This window comes from Saccopteryx leptura, chromosome 4, assembly GCF_036850995.1.
Source record: "Saccopteryx leptura isolate mSacLep1 chromosome 4, mSacLep1_pri_phased_curated, whole genome shotgun sequence".
NCBI classification, from domain to species: Eukaryota; Metazoa; Chordata; class Mammalia; order Chiroptera; family Emballonuridae; genus Saccopteryx; species Saccopteryx leptura.
The window spans coordinates 212,320,233-212,343,532 of record NC_089506.1 but is presented as its reverse complement, the minus strand read 5'-3'; the positions used below and the strand labels follow the sequence as shown (position 1 = coordinate 212,343,532).

The following is a 23,300-nucleotide window of genomic DNA, read 5'->3' as shown; positions in this document are numbered from 1 at the left end:
TTCTCCACCCTTCCCCCTCTCCTTCCTCTCTGTCTCTCTTCCCCTCCTACAGCCACGGCTCCATTGGAGCAAAGTTGGCCTGGGCACTGAGGATGGCTCCTGGCCTCCATCTCAGGCACTACAATGGCCCCCGCCACAATGGAACTTTGCCCCAGATAGGCAAAGCACCACCCCCTGGTGGGCAGGCTGGGTGGATCCCTGTGCGGCACATGTGGGAGTCTGTCTGCCTCCCCACTTCTCACTTCAGAAAAATACAAAAAAAAAAAAACATAAAAAAATTAGGTCACTTAGATTTAGTATTATTCAATGGCGTAGCCCAGGGGTCCCCAAACTATGGCCCTGCGGGCTGCATGCGGCCCCCTGAGGCCATTTATCTGGCCCCCACCGCACTTCCGGAAGGGGCACCTCTTTCATTGGAGGAGCATAGTCCCCATTGAAATACTGGTCAGTTTGTTGATTTAAATTTACTTGTTCTTTATTTTAAATATTGTATTTGTTCCCGTTTTGTTTTTTTACTTTAAAATAAGATATGTGCAGTGTGCATAGGGATTTGTTCATAGTTTTTTTTATAGTCCAGCCCTCCAATGGTCTGAATGACAGTGAACTGGCCCCCTGTGTAAAAAGTTTGGGGACCCCTGGCCTAGCCTATCCTTTCTTTCCTTTGTTTCCTTTCTGCTGGTGGCTCTGTTGCAGAGTAGTGATCTACCCTGAAGGTAGCAGTAGTATATAACAGTAGGTGACTACAGCTCAATTATTGCTTTTGAATAGATTCAGGCTGTTAAAATTCTAGGTGTGCTCCCCAGGAGGGGGGAGACTGTCTTTTCTGATATGGCCCAGAAACAGTTTGCAGGCCACCTGCCACACTTTCTTTGTTCAGAACAAGGGCACCCTAGATTCCTGGCAGGAATTAGGGGTTTTATAGCCTTCTTCCCTTCAAAGCAAAATGCATATTCACAGTGGGACAGGAGTGTGAACTTCTAGGCCCCTGGTCGGCAAACGGCAGCTCTCAAGCCACATGCGGTTCTTTGGCCCCTTGAGTGTGGCTCTTCCACAAAATACCACGTGCAGACGCTACCTCGATAAGGAATGTACCTACCTATATAGTTTAAGTTTTAAAAATTTGGCTTTCAAAAGAAATTTCAGTCGTTATACCGTTGATATTTGGATCTGTTGACTAGTGAGTTTGCCGACCACTGTTCTAGGCAGATATAGAAAGAAGGTTCTGCAGTCTTAGGCTGATTCCTGTTCTCAGACATGGTTCTTGAGATCCAGTTGTCAGTAAGTTTAAGGCTAAGCCAGGGATTGGCTAGTAGAACTTTTCACAGCAGAAGGAAGCTCTAAGAAGCACGTGTTGACCTAAGGAGTTGATGTATCAGGTTTCTACAAACTCAGCACATCTTTCCATCCTGTGATGTATCTCTTTTCTGTGTATTCCTATGGCAGATAAGAGCAGAGTTCTCAGTGAAGCTTTTTTTCACCCTGAAAGCATTTGTATAGCTTTTCCCCAGTGTGGTTTTTCTGTGGGCAATGAAATGATAACTGTTGTTGAAGCCTTTCCCACACTGGAGACACTTGTACAGGCTCTCCCTGGTGTGGACTCACCGATGAATGCTAAACCGGGAACTGTTGTTGAATCTCTTCCCACAGACAGTGAACTGATATGGCTTCTCCCCAGTGTGGGTCCTCTGGTGCAGTGGTTCCCAACCTTTTTTGGGCCACAGACCAGTTTAATGTCAGAAAATATTTTCACGGACCGGCCTTTAGGGTGGGACGGATAAATGTATCACGTGACCGAGACAAGCCTCAAAGAGTGAGTCTTAGATGGATGTAACAGAGGGAATCTGGTCAATTTTTAAAAATAAAACATCATTCAGACTTACATATAAATAAAACGGAAATAATGTTATTTATTCTTTCTCTGCAGACCAATACCAAATGGCCCACGAACCAGTACCGGTCCGCAGCTCGGGGATTGGGGACCACTGCTCTGGTGGACAATGAGTCTGGAGCTCTGGTTGAAGCTTTTCCCACATTCCCCACACTAGTCTGGTCTCTCCCCTGTGTGAGTCCTCCAGTGGGCAGTGAGGTGGGAGTGCTCACTGAAGCCTGTCCCACATTCACTGCACTTGTAGGCTTCTCTCCTGTGTGGATTCTATGATGCTGAACAGATAAGAACCTCGGCTCAAGCTTTTGTGACATTGGTGACATTTAGAAGCTTTTTCAAGATCAGGAGCTGGATGATTGATGATGAGAGGGAGGGATCTCTGAGAGCATTTTCTCCCATACAAGAGATGTGTCCAGGGATTCTCCCCAGTTCAGTCTCTGGTTACTCATCCTCTCCTGGCATGGGGCTGCCTCCTCCCTCTGCCCTGGACAATGTCTGTGTTGCTTTCCTGACAATGGCTTACCCTCCCAGCCTGTTGTTAGCCCAGAGTGCCAAAAAACGTTTCCACTATTATAGCCTCATTTGTTTCTACTTTTTCTGAATCATCACATTTCAGATTCTCTTTTTTAACCCCATTCTTCATCTCAAACCTGAAAGATTAAAATTACTCTGGACTCAGAAGAAGAAAAGAATGGAATGAAGAAAGTTACAATTAAACTACCATAAGGAAGAACTGCGAAGTGAGGAAAGGTGTGTCTGAGCCTTGTATCTTTTATTAGGAAATGGATGTGCCTTCAAGCTCCTCTGTACGTCCTATGGCGAGTGATGCTAATTGGAATTCTTCACATGACAGTCCTCTGTTAATGAAAACCTAAATTTTATTTTCCAACTGCAACACTTTTTAACTCCAAATTTGTGGTCACTGGTAAATATATGCCATACATACCCCTCACTTTTCTCCACTTCTGTACTTTTTGGATGTTTTGACATAATAACAAAACTGAAGCAAAGAGCAGAGCTGTGTGTCAACTGTCAATCTGTCTGCAGGTGTATTCTAAATATTTGAATGGCCTAGCTTCTGGGGGTTCATAATAGGCTACCTTGAGTTTGGGCAGCTGAAACAAGAATAACAAAGTTTCTGAGTATCTGGAAAGCACAGACTTAGGTTAACATAGGTGGGTAGGGTACAGAGTCTGGGCTGGAGGCCTAAGTGGCAATTGAAGGAAGCAAAGTAAGCGAATCTCCGTGAGAAAAAGGACATGGACTCTGTGGAAGGGACCAGCATATGCAAAATCAGGGCTCTAAACTGCAAGGGCAATAATCACTCAACTCCACGAAAACCAGAGCTTTCTGGCCTGTATATGGTCATTCATCAAGAAGATGACAAGACCAGGAGCAGAAACAACCCTTTCTAAGTGTACCTTCCCATCCTTTGACCATCAGAGCCACGAGTCTTAGTAAGCCGGCGTGGGAACAGGACTGGCTGCCAACTCCCCTAACTTGCTGGTCAGGAACCCTGAAGTCCTTTTCATCCCTGGCTGTACCATCTACAGCGATACCTTCTCCGACCTCTGTGGACTCCCTGTTCTGCTGACTCGACTCCCTGGCTCCATGTCACTTCCCTCTCAGCCTGAAACAGCATCACCTGCCCCAGGAGGTGCAGAGGAGCTTGAAGGGGAAGGGGCATCCATTTCCTCATAAAAGACACAAGGCTCAGGCACACGACCTTTCCTCACTTTGCAGTAACCCTGCTGTAGCTTTTGAACTTGGTGTGAGGCTGCTTTGGGGTCCCCAGGAAACCCTGCTCCTTGAGCTGTTGCCCCACAGCCTGTCGACCTGGGTGTTCTGCTGATGGGTATGGAGTTATGAAACAGAATTACTGAGAGTGGCCGGGAGTCTCATTGCCCCAGTGCATACCTGCCCCTTGGGTCAAAGAACACAGACATCAGATCAGAAAGGACGGGTGCCTCAGTGCAGGACTTTAGCAGCCCAACATGCAAGTTTCCAAACTGTGCCACGCTGGTGACCAGCATTCTTGGACGGTATCTCACTGTGAGCTGTTTTCCTAAAACAAAAACTTGCAATGAAGTAGCTAGACATCCTCTTCAACTGAGAAAGTTTATAAGTGTATTTGCTAAAGCTGCCTTTTTTATTTCTCTTTAATTATTCAGAGTCCTGTTCGTTGTCCCCGAGCAATGACTCCATCAGGGCAGTGCTTGCCTTTCTCCACACTGATTGAAACCTGAGAGTGTGTGGCCACATAAGAGGACACAGTGAACAGGGAAAAACTGTAGGGAAGCAGAAAGTCAGAGGAGAGCCCTGCCCGGGTTGCTCAGTTAGACCGTCATCCCAATGCACCAGGTTTGCAGGTTCAACCTACATACAGGCATCAGCCACTGAATGTATAAATGAGAGGAATGACAAGTTGATGCTTCTTTCTTCTTCTCTCTAAAATCAATAAAAATTAAATAGAAAAAACGATTCGGAGGTGAGAAGAGCAAATCACAGGAGACTTCTGCATACTTCCTCTTCTTATGCCCGAGTACCACCTGATCTACCCATCTCCACCTGTTACATCTCCTGTCATCCTTGTAGAAGCAAGAAACTACGTTAGCAACTCCCCAAGGTTAGAATAAGCAGTTAATGTGAGCTGAGCAGTGCAGGCTGACTGGTGATATGAGATCCCTCAGCACACACTCCTGCACCCAGATGAAGCCCAGCATCCCTTTCAAGGGATACCCATCTGGGCCAGTTGAGGAGGGCTCCTTTGGCTAGAGTTGGTCCAGCAAGTGCATTTTTATTACATTTGGTCATGATGCTCTAAAGGGCACACAGCCTCTATTATCATCACCCCTTCTGGTCCCCTCTGTTCTGAGCCACCATGATGTAAAAATTACACCATAGCTACACTTTGTTTTTAAACTTTTTTAAAATTACTGTTTACGCCTGACCTGTGGTGGTGCAGTGGAGAAAGCATCGACCCGGAACGCTGAGGCCGCTGGTTCAAAACCCTGGGCTTGCCTGGTCAAGGCACATATGGGAGTTGATGCTTCCTGCTCCTCCCTTCTCTCTCTCTCCTCTCTAAAATGAATAAATAAATAAGGTCTTTAAAAAATTTTTTTAAATAAAATTACTGTTTACATTCAATATCTTATTAATTTCAGATATACAGCATAGTAGTTAGACTTTTACATAACTTATGAATTGATCCCACTGATATGTATAGTACCCGCCTGGCACCACACATAGTCATTACAGTATTATTGTCTATGTTCCCTATGCTGTATTTTATATCCCCGCTACTATTTTCTAACAGCCGATCTGTGCTTCTTAATCCTTTCATCTTATTCACCCAGCCCCCCAAACCTCCTCCTATTTGGCAGCCATCATTTTATTCTCTGTTCTATGAGTTTGTCTCTGTTTCGTTTGTTCATTTTGTTAGATACACATACTAAGTGAAATCATGTGGTATTTGTCTTTGTCTGACTTATTTCATTTAGCATAACATGCTCTAGGTCCATTCATTATGTCAAAAATAAGATTTAATGCCTGACCACGCAGTGGCACAGTGGATTGAGTGTCAACCTGGACTGCTGAGGGCCCAGGATTGAAACCCTGAGGTTGTTGGCTTGAGCATGGGCTCATCCAGTTTGACATGACCCATAGTCACTGCCTTGAGCTAAAAGGTCACTGGCTTGAAGCCTAAGGTTGCTGGCTTGAGTAAGGGGTCACTGGCTCGGCTGGAGCCCCCTGGTCAAAGCACATATGAGAAAGCAACAGTGAACAATTAAGTGCTATGAGTTGATGCTTCTCATCTTTCTCCCTTCCTGTCTGTCCCCCTCTCTCTCTCTTGCAAAAAATAAGATTTAATTTTTTTCTATGGCCAGGTAATACTATATATCACTGTATATACAAGGGTGGGAAAAAGTAGGTTTACATAATGATGCAAATAAATTATATAATAATAAATAATAATACAAGAATAAACTGTCTTCTACATACTCACAACTGTAGATCTACTTTTACCCTATCTTTTGTATTTGGGATATTATTCTCTTATCAGATGCATTGTTAGTGAATATCTTTATCCATTCAGTAGTTTGTCTTTTTGCTTTATTGATGGTTTCCTTTCACTGTGTAGAAAGTTTTTAGTTTGATGGAGTCTCGTATGTTTATTATTATTTCTTTCCCTTGCCTGAGGAGACATATCCAAAAAAATATTTCTAAGAGCAAAGTCAGAGATTACCGCTTATTTTTTCGCCAGAAGTTTTTATGGGTTTGCATATTGCATTCAAGTCTTTAATCTATTTTGAGTTTGTTCTTGTATGTGGTATAAGAAGGTGGTCTAATTTCATCATTTGCATGTATCTGCCGAGTTTTCCCAACACCATTCTGAAGAGACTATCTTTACTCCACTGTACATTCTTGCCTCCTTTGTCATAGATTAATTGACCATATAGGCATGGATTTCTTTCTGGTCTCTCCATTCAGGTCCATTGATCTATGTGTCTGGTTTTATGCTAGTACCATGCTGTCCTGATTATACTATAGCCTTGTGGTATAGTTTGGTATCAGGTAGCATGATACTTCCAACTTTGTTCTCAAGATTGATTTCGCTATTTGTGATCTTTTCTGGCTTGATATATAAGATTATTTGTTCTATTTCTGTGAAAAATGCCATTGGTATTTTGATAGGGATTGCATTGAACCCATAGATTTCTATGGGTTTTCCTGGTCTTCTTGATGTCACTCTTGAGCTCCTATAACCTCTTCTCAATCCAGCAGTCAATATGGCCCTCTTCCTTTTTAAATAAATTTAACTAACATGTATTGAGCGCCTGTTATGCTAGTTTCTGATAAATGCATATATCGCTATGACACGGATCCTACCTTCAAAGAGGACACAGCCTTGTAAAAGTCTCTGTAACATAAAAGATACAAACAAACGTTTAAATAGAGTTAAATGTGAAATAAATTGAAATATTCAGTTATTTTAAAACTCTAACTCCTCTGCTCAGAACCCTGCAAAGCTACCTTTTTAATAACTCAGAAAGTCAGTGTCCTTACAAAGTCCTTCATGTAGGGACTTGAGGCCCTATTTTAGTGATTCTCAGATTATCTTTGAAGAACCAGGTTTTTTGTTGTTTAACATACAATAAAAATGCAGTTGGATAATGCAGCAATGTGAAGCTGCTATAAAAATCTCTAAATGCTCACTCTCAATTTCATTTCACGTCACTTCCAACAGCACTGCCCCACGTGATCTGGCTCATAGGTCTCGTTTGTTACCCTCCTTCTCTCTCAGTCTGCAGTAGGTCACAGTGGCCTCCTTGCCCAAGCTCCTCTCCAGCCTCAGAGCCTTTGCACTGGTTATTCTGTCTCTCTGTTACATTTCCCCCAGAGAAACACATGGTGCATCTTTTCTCCTTCTAGTCTTTATTCAAATGTCTTTTTCTGGCCCTGGCCAGTTGGCTGAGTGGTAGAGCACTGGCCGGCATATGGATGTCCCAGGTTCGATCCTTAGTCAGGGCACACAGGAGAAGCGACTATCTGCTTCTCCACCCCACCCCTGCCCCTTCTCTTTTTCTCTCTCTTCCCCTCCTACAGCCATGGCTTGATTGGTTTGAGTGCATCAGTCACAGATGCTGAGGATGGCTCCGTGAAGCTTCTGCCTCAGGTGCTAAAAATAGCTTGGTTGTGAGCATGACCCCAAATGAGCAGAGCATCAGCCTCAGATGGGGGTAACCAGGTGGATCCCAGTCAGGGCACATGTGGGAGTCTGTCTTTCCATCTACCCTTCTCTCACTTGGAAAAGGAAAAAGAAAAACAAAATAAAACAAACAGAAAACAGAAAAAACAAATGTCATTTCTCAATATGAACTACTCTGATAACCCAAACAAAAAATGAAATCCACCCTCTGCCCCCACACTCTTGATCATTCTTATTCTGTCCCATTACCCTGCAGCTGCAGTGGAACCTGATTCCTAGACTAATGACAACCTTTTAAATTCACATGGTGGCACCTACTAGGGCCTCACTCACCTTCCACGGAGAGTACAGTACTCATCCCCTAACACCCTGGTCGGCAAACTGCGGCTCTTTGGCCCCTTGTGTGGCTCTTCCACAAAATACCATGTGCGGGTGCTACCTCGATAAGGAACATACTTACCTATATAGTTTAAGTTTTAAGACTTTGGCTCTCAAAAGAAGTTTCAATAGTTGTACTGTTGATATTTGGCTCTGTTGACTAATGTGTTTGCCGACCACTGCGGCCTAGGCCAACAAACCTTCATTCTTTTATGTTCTGTTGAAAGAATTTAGATATAACACCTACACAGACAATCATTACTCTGGTGACAATAACATACCTGTCCTTCCAATTTCACAACTCAAATCAAAATCCCATGGATTACCCAAACAACATAAAGCTTTAGGTACGACCTTCTGCTATATATAACCTGCTCATGGCCAAATGAATGGCTTTATGTTGGATATCTACTATAGCTTTGATCCCAACATACCCCAACAGTGAGGGAACAAGAACCATCTTCAATGGTTTATAGATGGAAGACAAAAGCAGGTTCTGGGGAACAGTTTGCTAATAGGTGATCAGTACAGGACACATATGCAGAGAGGTCCTCGACCAAGTGTCTCTGGAGCAGGCTGTCATGCCAGGGCTCCCAGTTTCCAGGACTGGCTGCTTGCTGTCAGATTTTTAGCTGTCTGGAGGCCTCCATTGTCCTTGTACCTCTCCTCATTCCACTTCCATGGGTGTTGGCTTGTCTCTTTTGCCTGAACAGGCTTGTCTGCCAAGCTTCTAGGACAACTGGAGGATCCTCGTGAGGTCAGCAGATCCTCCATTCTTCTCCTGAAAGGCACAGGGATCTAGGCTGCAGCCTTGCCTTCAACAGCAACTGTCCTAGAGGCTTATAAACTAAGTCTGACACTGCTCCAGTCAGGTAGAAACCACAGAGGAGCTCAGCCATTTCTGTAGAGCTGGCTACGGTACTTGTGTAACTGAGGCTTCTCATAAAACCGGCTCGCTGAGAACAGTTAGGAAAGTCCTGGTTTCCTCTAAAGCCCAGGGTGTACCTGCCACTTTCCTGTCTGCCAAGTCCAGCTCTTTAGTGTGACCCCTGATTTTTCTTCCCCCTTGATAGTGTCTCACTGGCATCTAAATGGAAGAGGCCAGCCCTGGTTGGATAGCTTGGTTGGATAGAGCATTGTCACTATGTGCAAAGCTTGCAGGTTCAATCCCTGGTCAGAGCACATTCAGGAACAGAGCCGTCTTTCTATCTTTCTCTCTCTCTCTTGCTCTCTCTAAAGTCAATACAAAAAGGAAGGAAAGAAAGAAAAGAAAAGAATAAAAAAGGAAGAAAAAGAAAAAAAGAAAAGCAAAAATACAAAGCTCACAAAAATTAGGGGATCAGGGAAAGGGCAGATACTCCACTACTTTCATCTTTAGTATAGTGCATTTTCGCCAATGAAATAAAAGTTGGTTTTGCATCTCATTTGCAAAATCAAACAACTTTCTTTCACTTGTCCTTTGCTTTTCTGATATTCTTGTTTAATAAACAAATAATCAAAGGTGTTTTTTTTTTATCGTTTCAGATTCATTTTGAAAGATCCCCTAATTTTTGTGAGCAGTATAATAGAAATGCATTCTGAAAGAGATTAAGCTGAATTGGGCAGGGAGTGTTTAATGTCTTGAAGTACATGAAGAATTGCTATGCAGAAGGTAAGGGTAAACATGCTTTTCTCAATACAACTGATTCTCAAGTAACAAAACACATAAAGGATCTCCACTCTACTTACGTACTATTAACCAATTTGAAATATTGCCCCACCTGCTGGACCTTGTAATCCATTCTTTCACTACATGGAATCCAATAGATCTTTAAAAAATTTAAGATTATGTCCATCCCCCTGAACACTTTTACTGGTTTCCCACTGCACACAGAATGAAATCCAAACTCCTCTTCACAGCCTGAAAGGTCCTGCATGACGTGGCCCCTGCCCACCCCTCTCACTGCCTCTCATACCAGTCTTCTCCTTGATCCTGAGGCTCTAGCCACAAACCCTCCCTTCTTTTTCAAACACGCAGAGTCCTCTCCCCCTGAGGCTCTTGGAGAGTGCTGTGCTCTGGGGCTGCAGTGCTCTCCTCTCAGCTCGAGACACAACCAACTCCTTCTCTCTCACGTCTCTGCTCAAATGTCCCCTCAAATGTCCTTGCCTGTCTCCCCAGGTCATTCGCTATCAGGTCCCCAGTTCATTCCTCCACAGCACTCCACATCAACGACTCGGAAGCCTAACGGCTCACAGACGAAGACCACGAGAGGGCGACACTCACTACCATGCCGCACGGAGGCCACTCTAGGCGCGGTGGCTCGGAGACTCGGTGGAATTAACTCTTAGCCAGGCTGAACTGGGGCTGGAGGCCAACTCCTTTCGCTAGTCCCTGAGTCTAGCCACTCGCGGACTCAGAAGGGCGGGACCTGGCCGGAAGCACTCAACTTCAGCTTCCGGTAGGAACTCGGGCCGCGGACCCACGCGTAATAAAGGTCTCAGGCGGCCGAGACTCGGGTGTTGTAGGCCTGCGCCCCGACCCTTTGCTCAAGCGCTAGCTCGGCCTTCGCGGTTCCCTGGGTATCATGCCGCGAAGAGTCGCAGTTGACCCGGAGGATGAGGGAGTGGCCTTTTAGAAACCGAGCTGCCGGAGGTAACCAAGCAGTTCCCCCTCGGTGTCGGCTGCGGGGCTCGGACAGCTGCCGGCCGTTGCTCGGGGCTGCAGCAAGGCAGTTGGAGGCGAGACGGCCGTTTCTTGTGGCTGGGCGGCCGGAGTCTCCGACCACACGGTCTCGGGCGAGGCCGACCGACTTCGGGGGCTCCTCTTTCTGCCGTCTACAGATTGCTCCCGGCCCGCGGCGGGGCACGTTGGCACGCTGCGCGCCTGCACAGTGCTCGCGGAGCCCGGCTGCCCTCCAGAAACGTCCTGTTCCTGCCTCCCCCCTCCCCCACCCGTCCCCGGGTCGATGTTAACCGCCGGAGAGCCGCAGTTCGGAGTCACATCGCCTTCTCTTGATGCAAACAAAAGTCGCCGTCCTCCTGAGCCGGGGTGGGTAGCGGGGAGCAGGCTGTTACTGAATACCGTGGTATCCTGGACAGAATCTCGGTGCTGGTTCTGCTGCGTTACCCCAGGAGAGTGAGGCTTAGAAGTCTAAGAGACCCTTGAAATGCAAAGACAGCAGTCACCAGATGCCATAATCGCCCTTTTTGTGACTTGATATTTGGATAAACATTTTGTAAAGAAATGTAATTTTTCCTAGTTCAACTAAAGAGAAATTTTAATTTGAAAAAGTGATTGATCATAGAGGAAGGAGAGAAACACTTATTTGTTGCTCAATTTATTTATTCACTTACTGGTTGGTTCTTGTATGTGCGCTGGTGGGAGATGGAACCTGCAGCTTGGTTCATGTGGGGACCATGCTCTAACCAGCTGAGCCAACTACGTGGCCAGGGCCCATTACCGCTGAGGAGAAGTATTAAAATACAGTTATAAATCTTCTAGGTAGTGCCCTTCATACGTCCTGTAAAGAAGTGCCAAAAAAGAATGTTGAGTATCTGGTTACTAAATTGGGTGCTTTGTGTGACTAAAAGCCTACTTTCGCCCTTATTACTTTCCTTTTTTCTCACTGACTCAGCTCTCCTTCATGATAATGTCAAATGCTCCACGAAGTGAAGGCTTCCAGCATCACAAGAGGATGAAAGATCAAAGAAGTTGTACTCTCATACTAAAAGCAAAAGGTTGCCTGACCAGGTGGTGGTGCAGTGGATAGAGCATTGGACTGGGATGTAGAGGACCCAGGTTCGAGACCCCGAGGTCGCCAGCTTGAGCGCGGGCTCATCTGGTTTGAGCAAAATTCCACCAGCTTGAGCCCAAGGTCACTGGCTTTAGCAAGGGGTTACTCGGTCTGCTGAAGGCCTGCGGTCAAGGCACATATGAGAAAGCAATCAATGAACAACTAAGGTGTTGCAGCGCACAATGAAAAACTAACAATTGATGCTTCTCATCTCTCTCCATTCCTGTCTGTCTGTCCCTGTCTGACTCACTCTCTGTCTCTGTAAAAAATAAATAAATTTTAAAAAAAATTAAAAAAAAAAAAAAAAAAAAAAGCAAAAGGTTGATAGTTAAAATGTAAGAAAAGTTCAGATGTTCTCCTAATCTTCTTTTGGGAAGACAAGATAGGAAGCATATTAGTGAACTCTGGATATTCCTCAAACTGCTTGAAGCCACTGGGTGCCAATTTTCTCACCCACCAACCTTTTCTGAATTTTTTTCAAAGCAGTCATCACTTGGCATTTGTTTTCAGTGAGCTATGCTATAGCCGAATTCAATAAAAGGAGAAAAAGGGCCTGGCAGTCGGTAAAGAGGCAAGGCAGGGTGTTTTCTTTTTATTACTTAATTTTTTTTCAGAGAGAGAGAAAGGACAGATTTTGGGACAGACAGGAAGGGAGAGAGATGAGAAGCATCAACTCATAGTTGTGGCACCTTAGTTGTCCATTGATTGCTTTCTCATATGTGCCTTGTCTGGGGGCTCCAGCCAAGCCAGCGACCATGGGGTCATGTCTATGATAACATGCTTAAGCTGGCGACTTCGGGGATTTGCACGTGGGTCTTCAGCATCCCAGGCTGAGGCTTTATTCACTGTACCACCGCCTGGTCAGGCTGGGCAGGATGTTTTCATTTTTCTCTCAGTAAGTAACAAGTAGTAAAGTTCATGTGTGTTTCTTATTGATTTGCATTCTTTTTCTATTCTCAGTGACTTAGGGAGAAGATCCCTTTTTGTTCCAGATCAGACTGGGCCTCAGTTCTTAAGATAGTGCTGGTGGTGTCCAGTACCGGAGCACGCTGTTCCAGAGCAGAATGATGACGGTAGGTCTGAAGGTGGCTGAGTATTAGAACCCTTAGGTCAGTGCTCTGTGGGAGACTGAAGGGCCTGTGACAGAGAGCTCCACTCAGACTAATAAATATACTGCACAAACGAACAGTCTTGGCTGGAGAGCTCTCGTCAACACTTTCCAGAGTTTCCTTTATCATGAGCAGGTGGACACTGTGAGGCTGTTGGCCATATTCAAGATTTATACCGAGGCTGGAGTTCTACTCAAAAGAGTAGATCTTGTAACTGCTGGTGCTAGAGAAGTTCCTGACCATTCTGCCCAGGGATACCAAATCCCAGATAAAGAAGCACCACCTACAGAGCATTAGGAGGCTGTGGCCTGATAGACCACTTGCAGAATAAATCTGCTGAAATGAGAAATGGGGTGAGAAAAAAAATTCCAGGTACAGAACAATGAAATAGGATGAAGGTGGATATATGAGGTGTGGCGGCATTTTTTTTGTGTGTGTATTTTTCTGAAGTGAGAAGAGGGTGCGGGCGCAGACAGACAGATTCCCACATACACCTGACCAGCATGCCCACCAGGGGGCAATGCTCAACCCATCTGGGGTGTTGCCCCGTTGCAACCAGAGCCATTCTAGCACTTGAGGCAGAGGCCATGGAGCCATCCTCAGTGCCCGGGCCAACTTTGCTCCAGTGGAGCCTCGGCTGCGGGAGGGGAAGAGAGAGACAGAGAGGAAGGAGAGGGGGAGGGGTGGAGAAGCAGATGGGCGCTTCTGTGTGCCTTGGCCAGGAATCGAACCCGGGACTTCCACACACTGGGCCGATGCTCTACCACTGAGCCAACTAGCCAGGGCTGGTGTGGGGGCATTTAATTGAGATGAAGTAGGTCAATATTCTGTTGTTCCTTTAGGCCCTTCTTGGCAGGACCAGAAAGCACAGACACATAGCCATAGTCATTCCACAGATTTTGGAAACCCTAGCAGAGGTGTCTTAGAGAAAGAGTTGTTTTTTTCCCCTTTTTAGAGCATGATTTCTTTCTTTTTTTCTTTTTGTATTCTTCTGAAGCTGGATAGAGCACGTTTTCTTGAGGGTAAGAAGCGTAGTCTGGCTTGACCTATGAGAGTGGTCTTAAGTTATTAAGAAATAAAGGGCAACAAGGAGTTGGAGAGTAAGGGGCAGAACAAAATAAATGGAGTGCACTTAGAGAACAAAGAAGAGAAGATAACGAAGAAAGGGAAAGATTTGAGAATCCCAAAAGAGTGAGAGAAGAAAGGTGCTGAGGGCTAGTGTCCTTTGTACCACAGTGAAGAGCCTCCATCCACTGCCCTCCCTTACTAGTTAGTCCTTGGCTCTGCTGGTGAGGGGGATTGAGGGATCCAGGGTATGCCCTTGGGCAGGTGGCAGCACATAAACTGGCTTCAGGCAAAACATGTAGAATATAGAGCAGGGCATATGTTTGGTGTCAGAATCACTGATGGCAGTTTAGAGTCAGAGTCTTTACTTCTTTCTTCCTCATGCACATTCTCTGAGAAAACCTTCCCTGGCCGTGGAGAAAATCCATTGATAAGACAATGAAAATTTTTAATTTTTTGAGAAAAGTATAAGACAAGAAATACTTCAGCAAGGATCTAAGTGGAGAGAGAAAGGCTGTCAAGACAGCATGAGAACAGGTGGCCTGCACAATCCCCGTCGTGGTCTGAGCTGGGCTGTATGCAGAGGGGGTGGGGCCGCTGTGTTGAAGGGCTGTCAGTAGCCACATCTTTTTTCCTTTTATCCTAAATTTCCCAGGTTGTGGATAGTTCTTCGTAGAAAATTTGTGGCCCATTATCTTTAAGCCTTTTGTCATTTCCTTTAGTGCCTCACACTTCCCACATTCTGGACTCTGCTTTTTCCTCCCTCTACCTCCAGCCCCTAAGCCTAACGTAAGCTTTGCTAACAAGAATGGGAATTATTTCTAGGTTGCAGTCCATGTGCTGGGAAAGGAGGCGGTGCTCTTGGGAGGAACAGCAGAGGCCCCAGGCTTCAAACTGAAGCCGGCAGAGTCCCAGCCAGTGAGCAGGTCCCAGGAAGAATTTTGGAGAACATATCAGGATCTACAGCAACAGCTGAGCAGGAATACTTGTAAAGAAACCAAATCTGTGTCTGAGAGCGGTAAGGAGCTTCATGATAATTTTCTGCTGGGAGTCGTGATAGTAATTTGTTCAGCCAGAACATTGTGAACATTCTGGGTGCCTAATTATGTGGATCCGCATATCCAGCCATGTTTAACAAGTACAGTGTTTTTACAGGTGGCCTTAGAATAGACCAACTGTGGGTAAAAGTGGGGGTTGGCCTAAGGTACAGAAATATCCAAACTAAAGGACGCTGGTAATAACACCGTGAACTCTATTCTTTAGAAAAGTGGAAAGGATTTAAGCCTTCCCATCATAAAAGCACAGAAGGAATTGCGATCACAAATGGGCTGTTAGTAGCAGTATGTGAACACAATTGTGTACTAGGAGAAAGATAATAAATGATAAACAATACATCTGCTGTACGTTGGAGTTCATGAATATATCATTTTCAAATCTGTTAAATTTATCTTAGCTCGGAACTATGTCATGAGAAGGCCCGGTTGGCTCAGTGGTTGAGCGTCGGCCTGGCGTGCAGAAGTCCCGGGTTCGATTCCCGGCCAGGGCACACAGGAGAGGCGCCCATCTGCTTCTTCACCCCTCCCTCCCTCCTTCCTCTCTGTCTCTCTCTTCCTCTCCCGCAGCGAGGCTCCATTGGAGCAAAGATGGCCCGGGCGCTGGGGATGGCTCCTTGGCCTCTGCCCCAGGCGCTAGAGTGGCTCTGGTCTCAACAGAGCGACGCCCAGAGGGGCAGAGCATCGCCCCCTGGTGGGCGTGCCGGGTGGATCCCGGTCGGGCGCATGCGGGAGTCTGTCTGACTGTCTCTCCCCGTTTCCAGCTTCAGAAAAATACAAAAAAAAAAAAAAAAAAAAGAACTATGTTATGAGAAGAAAATAAAGGTTTTATTTAATTAATTTTGCTTGTGAAAACTGGGGAACCTGTTCTGGGGGTTGATAGGTGCTTGGTTCTTAAAAACAATGAGGCCACTTACCAGTACCACACACCCTTACAAAGGTTTCCCATCTACTGAAAGAATGAAGATCTTTTACATTAGAAATGAGCTCAGGATGTGCATAGAAGAGAGAGATTTCTCATGGCTCTTTTCCACCCACAGCTGTGCCTGCTCACCAGATCCTAGCCTTTCCTGAGCAGACAAACACCAAAGATTGGACAGTGCCGCCTGAGCTCATCTTGCCTGAGTCCCAGGTGAGCTGAGCTTTTGAGCTGTTTAGGCTGCCTTTCCCTGCTGCCATGAACCACACTGCCCAGCGGGTGCTCAGAGGCATGTGCCCAGATGTTCTCCCTGGGGAACTGGACACCTCCCAGGCTGTTTGCTGATTTCTTGCCTCCTTTCTTTCTGACTTGTCACTTTTAAAAACAAACCTGTGCTGTTAATTTTTTCGGCCTACCATGCAGTTCATGGGCTGATGTTAGGGCTCCTTCTGGAGTGGCCAGTACTGAGCTGAAGCCCATTCTTTTATCTTTAGAGCTTGTTGACATTTGAAGAAGTGGCCGTGTATTTTTCCCAGGAAGAATGGGCGTTACTGGATCCCAGTCAGAAGGCTCTCTACAATGACGTAATGCAGGAAAACTATGAGACTGTCATCTCTCTAGGTAAAGAGTCTCCCTTCCGTTGTGTAGAAGTTGAGTCATCTGTAATGTTCTTAGCTAACTAGGAATGCACCTCTATGGAAAGAGTCTGTTGGTTTTCAGCTCGATGTGTGGGCAGGGAAAGGTGAATGTAGGTCACTTGGGTGCTTTTGTCTTTCTTTTTCCAGAGATGATATTTATATTGAGTTTCTTGGGCTACCGTAACAAATGACCACAACTCTGTTACTTAAAACAGTAGAGAAATGACTCTCATAGTTCTGGAATCCAGATGTCTGAAATCAGAGTGATTTCTAGAAAGATTTTTTTTTTAAGATTTTATTTATTGATTTTACAGTGAGAGGAGAGGGAGCGCATGGAGCAAGAAGTATCAGTTCATAATTGTTTCACTTTAGTTGTTCATTGATTGCTTGTTTTATGTGTCTTGACCGGGCAAGCCCAGGATTTTGAACTGATGACCTCAGCTTTCCAGGTTGATGCTCTTTCCACTGCGCCACTACAGGCCAGGCTCTCTAAAGATTTCTAAGACAGAATCCTTCCTTTCTTCGTGGTTCCAGGCGTTCCTTTGCTTGAAGCTGCATAACTCCAATCTCTGGCTCCCTCTTCACATGGTCTTCTCCCCTGTGTCTCAGTGCATGTCTGGGAGCTTTTTTCAAGGACATATTTCTTCTTATCCTGCATAGAATTCTTTTATTTATTTATTTATTTATTTATTGTATTTTTCTGAAGCTGGAAACGGGGAGGCAGTCAGACAGACTCCCGCATGCGCCCGACCGGGATCCGCCCGGCACACCCACCAGGAGGCGATGCTCTGCCCATCCGGGGTGTTGCTCTGTCGCAACCAGAGCCACTCTAGCGCCTGGGGCAGAGGCCAAGGAGCCATCCCCAGCACCCGGGCCATCTTTTGCTCCAATGGAGCGTCAGCTGCAGGAGACAAAGAGGAAGGAGAGGGGGAGAGGTGGAGAAGCAGATGGGCACTTCTCCTGTGTGCCCTGGCCAGGAATCGAACCCGGGACTTCCACACGCCAGGCCGACACTCTACCACTGAGCCAACCGACCAGGGCCTAGAATTCTTGATCTCTTCCCTCTTCCTCCACAAACCTGCTCTTCTTATATCTTTCTGTACTCAGTAAAGGCACCTTCATTCACCCAGTTGCTCAGAACAAGAAAAATGCAGTCATCGTTTACTCTCATCTTGCCATCATGTCCACTACTAAGGAATCACTAGTCTTCTTGATTCCACATTCACAGTATAGTCTGAGTTCAGCCATGCCTTACCTCCTGTGCTGCTAACATCCAGGTCTAAGCTATCTCTAACTAGGTCTACCTCAGTAGCTTTCTTTTTTATTTATTTTTTGTATTTTTCCGAAGTGTGAAGCAGGCGGAGCAGGGGTGGGGGGCAAAGGGTGGTGACAGACTGCAGTCTGAGCCCAACTGGGATCCACCCGGCATGCCCACTAGGGGGCGATGCTCTGCCCATTTGGGGCCATTGCTCCACTGCAGCTGGAGTCATTCTAGCGCCTGAGGCAGAGGACATAGAGCCATCCTTAGCACCCAGGCCAACTTTGATCCCATGGAGCCTTGGCTATGAGAGAGGAAGAGAGAGATAGAAAGGAGAGGGGGAAGGGTGGAGAAGCGTATAGGTGCTACTCTTGTGTGCCCTGGCTGGGAATCGAACCCAGGACTTCCACACGCCAGGCCAATGCTCTACAGCTGAGCCAACCAGCCAGGGCCCTTAATAGCTTTCTAACTCGCCCTCTGCCATCGGTCTTGCCCTCCTGTAGTCTGTTTTCCATACAGCAGCCAGAGTCTTTTAGAACCTGATCAGATCATGACATTTTCCTGTTTCAGAACCTTTTGATGACTTCTCATCCAGCTAAGTAAAATTAAACCTTCTTACCAAGGTTCCCAGAACCCTTTTGATCTGGCCTCTGAAACCTCTTTGCCCTCAACTCTTGCCGCTAGTGCCCTCGTTCAGTTCTCTTTAGCTACACTAGTCTTATTGCTGTTTTTTAATTTTTAATTTTTTTATTTTTTTACAGAGACAGAGAGTCAGAGAGAGGGCTAGACAGGGACAGACAGACAGGAACGGAAAGAGATGATAAGCATCAATCATTAGTTTTTCGTTGCAACACCTTAGTTGTTCATTGATTGCTTTCTCATATGTGCCTTGACCGTGGGACTACAGTAGACCGAGCAACCCCTTGCTCGAGCCAGTGACCCTGGGTCCAAGCCAGTGAGCTTTTGCTCAAACCAGATGATCCCACACTCAAGCTGTTGACCTCGGGGTCTCGAACCTGGGTCGTCCGCATCCCAGTCCAACGCTCTATCCACTGCGCCACCGCCTGGTCAGGCCTTATTGCTGTTTTTTTAATTGCCATACTCATTTCTACTTTCTGCTTCCCTCTACTTGGCATACTTTTCTGCCACGTGGCAAACTCTCACTTTTAGGTCTGCTTAAATTTCACTTTCTCAAAAAGTCCTTCCATACAGCCTTATCTCAGATAGCTTCACAGAAGCAGAATCTTAAATGCTCTCTTACCCTTCTTTAGTTTCTTTTAAAACATTTATTCCTGACATTTCATTTGATTATTGATGTCTGATTGTCTCACTCTCCCACTAGAAGATAAGTTGTCTGAGATCAGGGAACTTTGGCTTATGCATCACTATATCCCTAGTTCATAGAGAGTGTCTGGCACACCATAGCCACTCAGTACACGTTGTGAAAGACTGAATGATGAATACTTTCCATATTTGGTCATTTATAGGTAGAAAAAGTCCACTTAGTGATTCTGGTCTATCTCATCCAATAGGATGTGAACCAGTGACCTATAAGAGTGGCAGAGCCCTGGCCGGTTAGCTCAGTGGTAGAGCGTCGGCCTGGCGTGCAGGAGTCCCGGGTTCGATTCCCGGCCAGGGCACACAGGAGAAGCGCCCATCTGCTTCTCCACCCCTCCCCCTCTCCTTCTTCTCTGTCTCTCTCTTCCCCTCCCGCAGCCGAGGCTCCATTGGAGCAAAGATGGCCCGGGTGCTGAGGATGGCTCTGTGGCCTCTGCCTCAGGCGCTAGGATGGCTCTGGATGCAACGGAGCGACGCCCTAGAGGGGCAGAGCATCGCCCCCTGGTGGGCATGCCAGGTAGATCCCGGTAGGGCGCATGCGGGAGTCTCCCTGTTTCCAGCTTTGGAAAAATGCAAAAAAAAAAGAGTGGTAGAAATACTAGTCTATTATCTGGTGCACAGCTGCTAAATAAAAGTTCCTATAATTATGACAGGAATCATTTATGCATATGATTCCCAATCCACTGACCTTCACATTGATGCTGGTACACTAGGTCTTATCCTGGGTGAGTCCTAAAGAGTTATTAGGACCAGCCTGTATTCCCTGCAACCTCTGGAGTTTTATTCCAACTTTGTCAAATGGTGGCAGAAGAAGGGGTACATGCACAAGATTCCCTTGACCTACTGTTTTGTTTGTTTGTTTGTTTTTTAAGAATGAGGAGGAGGGAGAGAGAAAAGCACCAACTTGTTGCTCCATTTTAGCTGTGCGTCTGTTGATTGCTTCCCATCTGTGCCTTGACCACAGATTGAATCAGCAACATTGGGCTCAGGCTGGCAACCACGGGATCAAGCTGGCAACCATGGGATTGAGCTGGTGATCTCAGTGCTCCAGGTCGATGCTCTATCCAGTGTGCCACCAGCAGCCAGGCCCTATGATCTTTTAACATTGATCAAGCTGGGTTTATTTCTTAATCTCCATTTGCATATCCACTAACAAATGCAGTGTAGTATAAACCCAATGACTGATACGAGAGTATATTCATTTAACCATTTGGGGTAACAAACTGTAAAAGTGTTCTTCTCTGTTCCTAAAATAGTATATGACTAATGGACATTGTTAAGTTAGCAGTCCTTGACCTCAGTTTTTCCATTTCACAGCCATATTTGTACATCCAAAATCTAAAGTGATCTGTTTAGAGCAAAGGAAAGAGCCATGGGTTCAAGGATCCATGGAGTTCAAGGACAGTGCTGGAGTAATGCCTACAGGTAAAGACACCATGGGAAGAAGAGAATTGTGCCCTAATAGATACCTTTGCAAAAGACTTAATATTTTGGTGGGAGGATGGAGGAACTTAACATTTTAAGATTCTAGTTCTCTTTATTTTAAAATTGAGTGATCACTGAATTTTTGTCTCTATTCCTGAGGTTTTCTTGCTGTGCCATTTAGTTGGTTGATATTTATGTTTATTCCAGCAGGGTTAAAGCTCAAAAGTGGCATTGAAAATCATCCATCTAAATGCCTTTCTGACTTAGAAATGCAAACACCAGGAGACATAGTTTCAAATCCGGACAGAGTGAAAGTTCCCCAGAATACAAGAGTCAGAGATAATCATGGTGATGTGCATGGGGTGGGAAAGTGGCTCCAAGATTTTTCAGTGATGGAAAGAGAGAATCTTTCAGCCTGGAGACAAGAGCTGCTGAAACTTCTGGATCGTCACAAGAAAGAACGTGCAGGAGAAAAGTCTTTTAAGTGCCAGGAATGCGGGAAAAGCTTCAGAGTTAGTTCTGACCTTATTAAGCACCAAAGAATTCACACTGAAGAGAAACCATATAAATGCCCACAGTGTGATAAGAGGTTTAGATGGAGTTCAGATCTTAATAAGCACTTTACATCACATCAAGGAATAAAGCCTTATAAATGCTCATGGTGTGGGAAGAGCTTTGGTCAAACTTCAAATCTCCACACACACCAAAGAACTCACACTGGAGAGAAGCCCTTTACATGTCATGAATGTGGAAAAAAATTCAGTCAGAACTCCCACCTTATTAAACACCAGAGAACCCATCTATAGAATGTGCACAAGAAACTTCAGCAAGCAGTTGAACCTTCTTAGACACCAGAAATTCCATTGGTGAAGCAAAGCTTGTTGAGTGTCCTGAGCCTGAAAAATTTTATCAAGTGGAGCTTGATCCTCAAGTTTATGAAAAAACATGAAAAGCTTTTCATCAGTGGAAAATTTGGGGCTATAAATGTTTCACAGAAAGGAATCAAGGTGGACCCTGCAGGGGACATATATTAGTCATATTATATACTGTTTTTACTTATAACTTTCAGCTTAGCCACAGGTGTTCTGAGAACATTCTGAATGAAGGAAAAATCTGTTTTGAGATTGTACCTGACAATATAGCAAATTCAGCTTCAAATAGCATATGAAACCATGAATCAATCAGTCTTCTCTGGTCACAAAGGTAAATATTGTTGGTTTTGCATTGAACTCCCCGGCCACTCTTAAACACATAAAAAGGCCCTGGCCGGTTAGCTCAGTGGTAGAGCGTTGGCCTGGCCTGTGAGAGTCCCAGGTTTGATTCCCGGCCAGGGCACACAGGAGAAGCGCCCATCTGCTTCTCCACCCCTCCCCCTCTCCTTCCTCTCTGTCTCTCTCTTCCCCTCCCGCAGCCAAGGCTCCATTGAAGCAAAGTTTGCCCAGGTGCTGAGGATGGCTCTGTGGCCTCTGCCTCAGGGGCTAGAATGGCTCTGATTGCAGAAGAGCAATGCCCCAGATGGGGAGAACATCACCCCCTGGTGGGCGTGCCGGGTGGATCCTGGTCGGGCGCATGTGGGAGTCTGTCTGACTGCCTCCCCGTTTCCAACTTCAGAAAAATACAAACAACAACAACAACAACAAAAAACACATAAAAAGCAATAACGTCCTTGTTTTATTGCATACCATTACTTCAGGGTAGGAGGATTATCAATTTTAATAGTGCCATAGGGTAGGTATAAATTCTAATGTAAAGTTTTCCAAACATCAAATTGGATTTTCTTCTCTCTTGTCATTGGACATCGTGTGAGTTTCCTTTTTAGCTGCTTTAGTTCTTGAATCCGATTAGCACTTTTTTTTTTTTACAGAGGTAGAGAGAGAGAGAGGGATAGATAGGGACAGACAGACAGAAACGGAGAGATGAGAAGCATCAATCAGTTTTCGTTGCGCATTGCGACACTTTAGTTGTTCATTGATTGCTTTCTCATATGTGCTTTGACCGCGGGCCTTCAGCATACCGAGTTAACCCCTTGCTTGAGCCAGCGACCTTGGGTCCAAGCTGCTGAGCTTTTTGCTCAAACCAGATGAGCCCGCACTCAAACTAGCAACCTCGGGGTCTCGAACCTGGGTCCTCGGCATCCCAGTCTGACGCTTTATCCACTGCCACCGCCTGGTCAGGCTGATTAGCACATTTTTTCTGTGATGAAGTTATATTTACTTCCCCACTAGGGAATCTGCCCCATAACTAATAATATCTTATGTGCCTTATGAGTGGTGTTTGAGAAAGGAAAACATTTCTAATGAGATCTTATGGAAACAGGTTGGATTTTTAGCCATGGAATATATATTAGATGTAAGTGAGAATTTTCAGTAACAGAGTGAGCTTTCCTTCCCTCACAAAGTCAATAGGATAAAACAGTAAAAAATTAGCACTCTACTGAGGCTTAAAAGAAAATTAATTGGAGTTAAGGATCAACTTCTCAGGATTTTGTTTGTTTTTGAGAATAAGGAGAGAGTTATGTTTGGGAACTGGATTATGTGCTGCAGGCAGGATTCTGTCATACACTGGGCATGGTGACCTGGGAAGTCAGTCAGCTTAGGACCATGTTTCCAAAAGAAACGTTTGAAGACTGATGCTGAGTGGTGGGCGAATGTGGCAAATCCACATCCATGTTGGTTGTCTTACACTGTACACTGTTAGGCAGGGGTTAGCAATGTCTGTTTTCTCCGGCACTGCGTTTAGCAGTAATTTTG

At 45.5% G+C, this 23,300-nt stretch overlaps 2 pseudogenes; one reads left to right on the top strand and one right to left on the bottom strand.

Moving 5' to 3' along the window:
• Positions 1–1,191: 1,191 nt before the first annotated feature.
• Positions 1,192–3,918, bottom strand: LOC136404337 (zinc finger and SCAN domain-containing protein 32-like; annotated as a pseudogene).
• An 8,892-nt stretch (positions 3,919–12,810) lies between these two features.
• LOC136403705 (zinc finger protein 75D-like) overlaps positions 12,811–23,300 on the top strand; it is a 28,157-nt pseudogene continuing 17,667 nt past the window's right edge.